Consider the following 7,900-nt stretch of genomic DNA (forward strand, 5'->3'; position numbering starts at 1 on the left):
ATTTACAGACAAGATGGAGTTTGCTTTGCTCATCATTCTATATGAGCTGAAAAAGGTTGACCGGTACGCAAAAGGACTCTCATGGGAGTACGCAGTGCCAGTTCGTCAGGCACCTACTCTAGAGGCAGCTATTTGGGCTGCCAAGTCTGTTGAGGAAATGATCAAGGGAAGAACCGCCAACAAGGTTGAAGTTGGCGAGAAGAGAAAGTTTGAAGGAAACTCAGGTTCTAATAAGAAAAGAAAATTTTCGAAGTCTGATTCGAAAAAGTTTGGAGGAAAAGGAGCTGAAGCGAAATGGTGTGAGAAGTGCAAGAAAAAGCACTTTGGGAAATGTAGTGAGGATATAGTGTGGAAAAATTGGACATTTTGCCAATGAGTGTCCATCCAACAAAAGGATGTGCTTTGGTTGTAACAAGGAAGGGAACATTTTGAAAGACTATCCGAAGAAGAAAGAGGCAGCTAAGCCCAACATTCCACCAAAGTCGAAGGCGAGAGCCTTCCAGATGACACTTGAGGCTGCGAAAGATGAAGCTGATGTCGCTTCAGGTACATTTCTCGTAAACGAATTACCTGCTCAAATTTTGTTTGATTCTGGAGCCAACTACTCCTTTATTTCGCATGAGTTTGATAGAAAACTAGCTTTTCCTATTGATTGACTAGATAATGCTTTATTAGTCGAAGTTGCTAGTGGCAAGTTTGTACCTGTTAGCCATCGTATAAAAAACATCTTAATCGACCTTAATGGGAATAAGTTTCACGAGGAATTATTGCCTATCGAACTTAATGGTTTCGACGTCGTTTTGGGAATGGATTGGCTTAACGCTAATGACGTCGAGATATTATGCAAGAAGAAGATAGTTAAAGTAAACCCGCCTGGGAAAGAGTCGTTTATGGTGTATGGGGACAAACGCAGAGTGAATTCTGGAATCATTTCCCTAATGAAATCCAGAAAGTGTTTGACCAAGGGATGTACATCATATTTAGCATTCGTGATCGATGCTAAGAAGGAAAAGAAGGTGATACAAAATATTCCAGTGGTGTGTGATTATTCGGAAGTATTTCCCGAAGATCTTCCTGGATTACCACTTGATAGACAAGTGGAGTTCAGAATAGACTTGTTACCAGCAACCACGCCAATAGCAAATGCACCTTATCGATTAGCACCGACGGAGATGAAGGAGCTGATGATGCAACTTCAGGAGTTATTGGACAAAGGTTTCATTAGACCTAGTTCATCACCCTGGGGAGCTCCAGTGTTATTCGTGAAGAAGAAAGATGGAAGTATGAGAATGTGCATCGATTACAGAGAGCTGAACAAGGCAACAATAAAGAATAGATATTCATTGCCTAGGATTGACGACTTGTTCGATCAACTACAAGGTCCAAGTTATTTTTCAAAGATCGACCTAAGGTCAGGATATCATCAGCTGAAAGTAAGAGAGCAGGATATAGAGAAGACTGCATTCAGAACACGATATGGACACAAAGGGGTGATTTGTCCTCACTATACTAAGGGGTCTAAGGCACAAAGGCCGGCCCAGTGGATTTTATATCCTAGTAGTTATTGATATGTTGAGTATGAGTTAGTTAAGCATGCTAGTCTGGTAGATCTATAGGACTACCTGTGATACAATTTGATTATCTGTATGTGCACTTATCTGTTACATGTCAGCATGTTGTGTGGTTCGGTTGAGATTGCACTGCTCAATGCTGTAGCCAACAAAACCTGATGTATGCTAGATATGAGCTGGGGGCCAGGGAAGGCATGCCGGAATCATATTGAGGACTCATATGCATTCCAGATACGAGTTGAGGGTCGGGTAGAGCATACCAGACTCGTACTGAGGGCTAATCATTTATATTCCAGTCTGAGGATCAAAGGAGCAAGCCAGACATAAGCAGTGGTCCGAGTGCGATCCAGACTTATGCCGTGGGCTCAAGAGCAATCCAGATATGTGCCGAGGGCCGGGTAGGCATACCTGACTTATATTGTGGGATCATGGGTAATCCAATCTATATAGCTGTGGACCCATTGCATGCTATTGTTGATATTGTTGTTATTGTATTGAGATATGTGTTATGTATCATTATATTGGGGGTAACTCACTAATCCTTCGAGATTACATTTATGGATTATTGTTTCAGGTACTTCAGATGATCACAGGAAGGCGAAGGCATGACCGTACACATCCTCACATTTTATGATTTGGATTTCTGGGATTCTCTGATATGAAACTATTTGAAAACAATTTGTAATAAAAAGATGGTTTTTGGATGTTTGAAAAGTTTTACATTTTTGTGATTTTTTTTGTATGTTACAGTAATGCTCCCGCATATCTGACTCGACTTCCCACATCTATTCAGTACCTTTATGATGATGCCATTGAACCTTGACCAAAGACACAAACTTTTTGCACAAGTCCTTCGTCTTCCGATCCAAGATCGCCACTAGTTTGTTGGTATAACTCAAAAAATCATCAAAATGAACATCATCCAAAGGAACAACTGCTAATTCATTAACCAAACACTGCCGAAGCTATGAAACATGAAAGATGTTGTGGATCTGGATGAGCTCCTCAACTAAATCCAACATGTAAGCTACCTTGCTAACCCTAACAATCACTCGAAATGACCCAATGTACCGGGGACCCAACTTTCCCCTCTTCTTGAAGCGTATTACACCTTTTCAAGGTGATACCTTCAGCAAAACCATGTCGCCGACCTGGAACTCCAACTCAGATCGACGCTTGTCTTCATAACTCTTCTGCCAACTTTTAGTTGTGTGTAGTCTCTGCCTAATCTACTTAATAAGCTTTGTCATCTGTAGGACTAACTCAGTCCTGTCCATGACTCTATGACTAACCTCTCCCCAACAAACTAGGGTGCGACACTTCCTCCTATAAAGGATCTCAAATGGAGGTGCACCGATACTAGGATGATAGTTGTTGTTGTAAGAAAACTCGGCTACGAGAAGTTGGGAGTTCCAACTCCCACCGAAATCAATCATACAAGATCGCAACATATCATCTAGAATCTGGATGGTCTGTTACTCAAACCATCCGTCTACAGATTATAAGCAGTGCTAAAGTGCAACCTCGTACCTAGTTCCTCATGGAACTTCGGCCAAAAATGAGATGTGAACTGAACATCCTAATCGGATACAATGGGTACTAGAACACCATGACGGGCTACAATCTAACACACATATACATCAGCCAATTTCTCGGCCGATGAGCCCTCATAGATAGCTAAGAAGTGGGCACTCTTGGTCAATTGTTCCACTATTACCCAAATCACATCAAACCCCTTAACTGTCCGAGGCAGCTTGCTGACGAAATCCATGGTGATCTGTTCCCATTTCCATATGGGAACCTCCAAAGACTGAAGTTTTCCATGCATTGATTCGCCTCTGGTGCTCGAGTTTGACCATATGTCAAGTCAAACACTGCTTGGTATACCAGACTATCTCTTGTTTCATGCACGACCACCAATAACTGAGTCGTAAATCCCCATACATATTCGTGGCTCCTGGGTGTATCGAAAATCTGGACTTGTGTGCCTCCTCCAGCACAACCTGTCTGACCCCCACCAAAACTGGTACCCGTACATGACCATACAGGGTCAATAATCCACGATTGTTAGTAGAAACCTTGGAAATCTCGCCGTTGAGTCGCTCCTGTTTCTAGTTTTCTTTCTTGACTCCCTCATCCTAAGCCTCTCTAATCATACCCGACAATGGTGAATCAATCGAAATCCTCATATAAAGGCTCCCAAAAGCGGAACTAGCCTTCTTGTGGCTTAGAGCATCAGCGACCACATTCGTTTTCCTAAGGTGGTACAGAATCTCGCAGTCGTAATCCTTGACCACGTCAAGCCACCTGGGCTGCCTCATGTTCAGACTCGGTAGATCCATGAGATATCTTAAACTCTTGTGATCCATGTATATGGTACAACAGACCCCATACAAATAATTCTGCCAAATCTTGAGAGCAAACACCTTTGCCCCCATACGAACTTCATGCAGCGTCAGCTACCGAGAAGCATAAATAATAACCCTCCCTCGCCTCATAAGAACTGCCCCTAGGCTGGTGATGGATGCATCACAAAATACCACAAAACTACTTCCAGACATCCACAACGAAATAATAATTAAAAAACACGTACAACAAAATCATAATTAAAAAACACGTTGTTGACCTCTTCATCTTCTTTCCAACATTGAGGGCATAATAAAAAAAATTAACATGCCCCCCCCCCCCCCCCCCCCACCCAACAGAAAGAGTACTAGCTAAGGGAAGCCTATTAAACAAAAGTCTCTAGACAAAACAATTCACTTTTAACGAGATCCAATTAATCCAATTGAAAGAGATATCAACGATTATGGAGTCAAAATCAGCCATGCACCTTCCTAATGTGTTAACTGAGAAATATCAATTTGCACTATCTTCCATGTTCCCGATTTCAACTTAATGAGAGAAAAGAAAGGAAATTGATGAAAGTGAGAAAAAAAATAAATGAAATTTGTGTTCTCGAGTTTCATTAAAGGAATGAATCGAAGGAAAGTGGATGAAAATAGAATGATCACTTTCTCTCATAAATTTCCTTCCGATTTGAAAGGATTTGGAAAGAAAGAGCCAAAATTTTAATTTTCCTTTCGCTTATCTCCACCTTAGGAACAAAAAAGAAAATTTTTATTTTCCTTTATTTTCTCTCATTACTTTATTTTCTCTTCTTTGTTAAAACTTAGTAACCAGGGGTAAAACTCCAAGAATCCAAAGTTAAACTAACGATCTCAATTTCCTATGCAACTCCACAAGTTATACATCTCTCTACCTATTCTCCGATGGTTTACTCCTACATCGCACCGTGCCATGTATTATGTATTTATTTCTTTTAAATGATTTTAAATGACATTGAAGACAAAAAGTCCTAAATTCTTTGTAAAATAAAAAATGTGAAGAAAAACAAAATCTCAAATGCGAAGAGAATTATATTTTGTTGAATATTGTATAGGGAACCTAGTCTCAAGTGGTTTGATGATGACATTTTAATAACTTATTATTATGTATCAGTGTGCTTCCATTATGATGTTTATAGTGGCACCGATAATTTCAGGTTTTTTATTTTAATTTAAAAAATTTCAAATTTTTTTTTCTGTTGATGTTTCACCACGTAAAAAAATATTATCGATAATACACACTACGAAATCTTATGTTCGCCCCTATTATGTATATGATAATCTATAAAGCTGACAAAAATATTTGCTTATTATTATTATTATTATTTTTATCTAAATTGGTTTGCAATAACTAACAAAGTTAATTGTCTTTTTTCCGGAACATAAATAAGTAAAACATCGGTCATAAATGATAGTTTTTAATATTATCGCTAAAATTTAACTTTGTATATCACCCATTTCCAATTTCCCATAATTGAACGACATAAGGTAGGCTAAGGGGGTGTTTGGCTTACCTTTTCACCGCGAAAAGTCCTTTTTGTAAAAGAAAAAAAACAAAAAGATGTTTGGCAAACTAGTAACTTTTGGAGTTTTAATACAAGGAAAAACAATCTTTTTGGAAAAGTCAGGATTTCCTGACTTTTTGTAACTTTTTAGAAAAGAACTTTTGAGTTTTTAAAAGCTAAGCCAAACACGCCCTAAAAACCAAAATATATACATAATATACATGCCATCCCTTCTCGCCCTTTCCAAACCTTCCTTTCATTTATCTTTGTTTTTCTCTAGATCTTTCGAATCCTTTCTTTCCCATATCTTTATTATTTTCAAGATTCTTCAAAAGGGTTATTGACAGCTTTCAATTTTACAATACAAAAAAAAAGAAAAAAAAATTGATTATGCTCAAAATCAAAAGCTTTCAATTTTACATAAAAATAATTGATTATGCCCAAAATCTTTATTTTTTGCATTAATGCCTTAAAAGGAGGAAAATTTGTTTGAATTTGTCGCTTAGTCAGATTTTACCTTCTAGGGCCGGTCACCTTAGCTAGAACGAAATAGGTGATGACTCGAACAAAGTGGCAGCTCAGATGTAAGCAGATGACTTGTTTTAGAAAAAAAAAAAAACCAAACATGGTTCGCAATGAGGCTAACGAGTGTCGAACTCCCGTTTCCAACTAATCAAACAACTTTAACCACTAAGCCGAAAAGTTTTTTGTGTTTGTCTCTAACATGATATATTTAATGTGTATTATGCTGGAACCATTAATAATGTATGTTGTCATTATTATTATTATTATTATTATTATTATTATTATTATTATTATTTTATAAATTTATACACTTTTATACGTATAAAAACCTTATGTATGTAGTTATATGTCGTTATACATAATATATACATATAAAGTTGTTAAAACGTATTTATATATAATGTATCCATATGAATATGTGTAAAACGACTTGATATATTTTTATACGTATAAAAAATATTTTTATATGATTAAATGGATATAAAAACTTCTTAGTACATGTTTATATGTATAAATTTTTTATAGGTTTAAATATGTATTTTGAAGGTACACATACGCTTTTAAATATATAAATACACTGTTAAATGTTTATCTACTTTTTAATATATAAATAAGTATTTTAATTATACAAATACCTTTAAATATATAATAATAATAACTATTATTGGAAAAATAATAATAATAAATCATAGCAGCCGCTTAGATAATAAGTATGATTCCTCAAATATCGAACAAAAACTAAATGACTGTTTGGCAAGATCTGAATTTTTAACAATTGAATTTTTAAGAAGTCTGAATTATTAAAATCTGAATTTTTAACATGCTGTTTGTGTAACACCGAAATTTTCAAAACAAATGTTTGAATTAAAATAGTTTATCTCTTTAACACTTTTAATAAAAAAATATCTCCTTTTTATTTTAATTACAATACATAACTATTTTGTTCAATCAATTAATAAACCATGATCCTCAAAACAAACGTTTCCTCTAGTGTGTACAATCGAGCCGGTGCCGTCCCGTGATCCTGAGAAAACCTGAAACATATAACACAAAACATTGTAAGCACGAAGCTTAGTGAGTTCCCCAAAATACCACTCTAACACATATTAGCCTCTCATGGCTATAACTCTGTTGACCCTCTGGTCAGTGGGTCTCAGTGGAACCCTCCAGTCCCAATTCTCTGTGGACCTTCCGGTCCTAACTCTATGGACCCAAAGGTCCTAACTCTGATAACTCTGAATCATTCATATCACATATCATAATAAATATCATAAAATAAATAGCATACAAATACACTGGCACATAACTCTAAACCTAACTCTGTGGACCCTCTAGTCCTAGCTCTATGGACCTTCCGGTCCTAACTCTGATATACACACAACATAAATCACATAGAAATAATGCAGTGCCACACATCGCATAGATAGCATACAATAACTCTGTAACATAACTCTGTTACCACTCTAGGTAAAGTATAGTGAGAAGACTCACCTCGAGTATCTTAGATGATCTCGCACACGAATCTACTAATCTAGCCCCCGCCTAATCACATAAAAATATCCTCAATAAGTAATGGCTCCCAAAGGCTAGATTAAACCCCCCCCCTCCATTCTATGATCCCTCAGAAGGGTAAAAGACCATTTTACCCCTCCTTGACTCAAAAGTCCAACTGTTGACCGAAACCCTAAAAGTCAACGAAATTCAATGGTCACAGTTGACCCTACTCGCCGAGTGCACTAAGGTGACTCGGCGAGTACACGCTTGTCCTCTTCGCCCCTGGTCCTCTCTTGACTCACTGAGTCAACCCTATACTCCACGGGTAGTCACAGATCGTGAGTCGCGGGCCAACCCGACTCAACTTGTCGAGTCCTCTCATGGACTCGGCGAGTACATGCCATGCTCACACTCAAAC

This window comes from Lactuca serriola, chromosome 4 (genome assembly GCF_051521515.1).
Source record: "Lactuca serriola cultivar US96UC23 chromosome 4, Lser_US96UC23_V15, whole genome shotgun sequence".
NCBI classification, from domain to species: domain Eukaryota; kingdom Viridiplantae; phylum Streptophyta; class Magnoliopsida; order Asterales; family Asteraceae; genus Lactuca; species Lactuca serriola.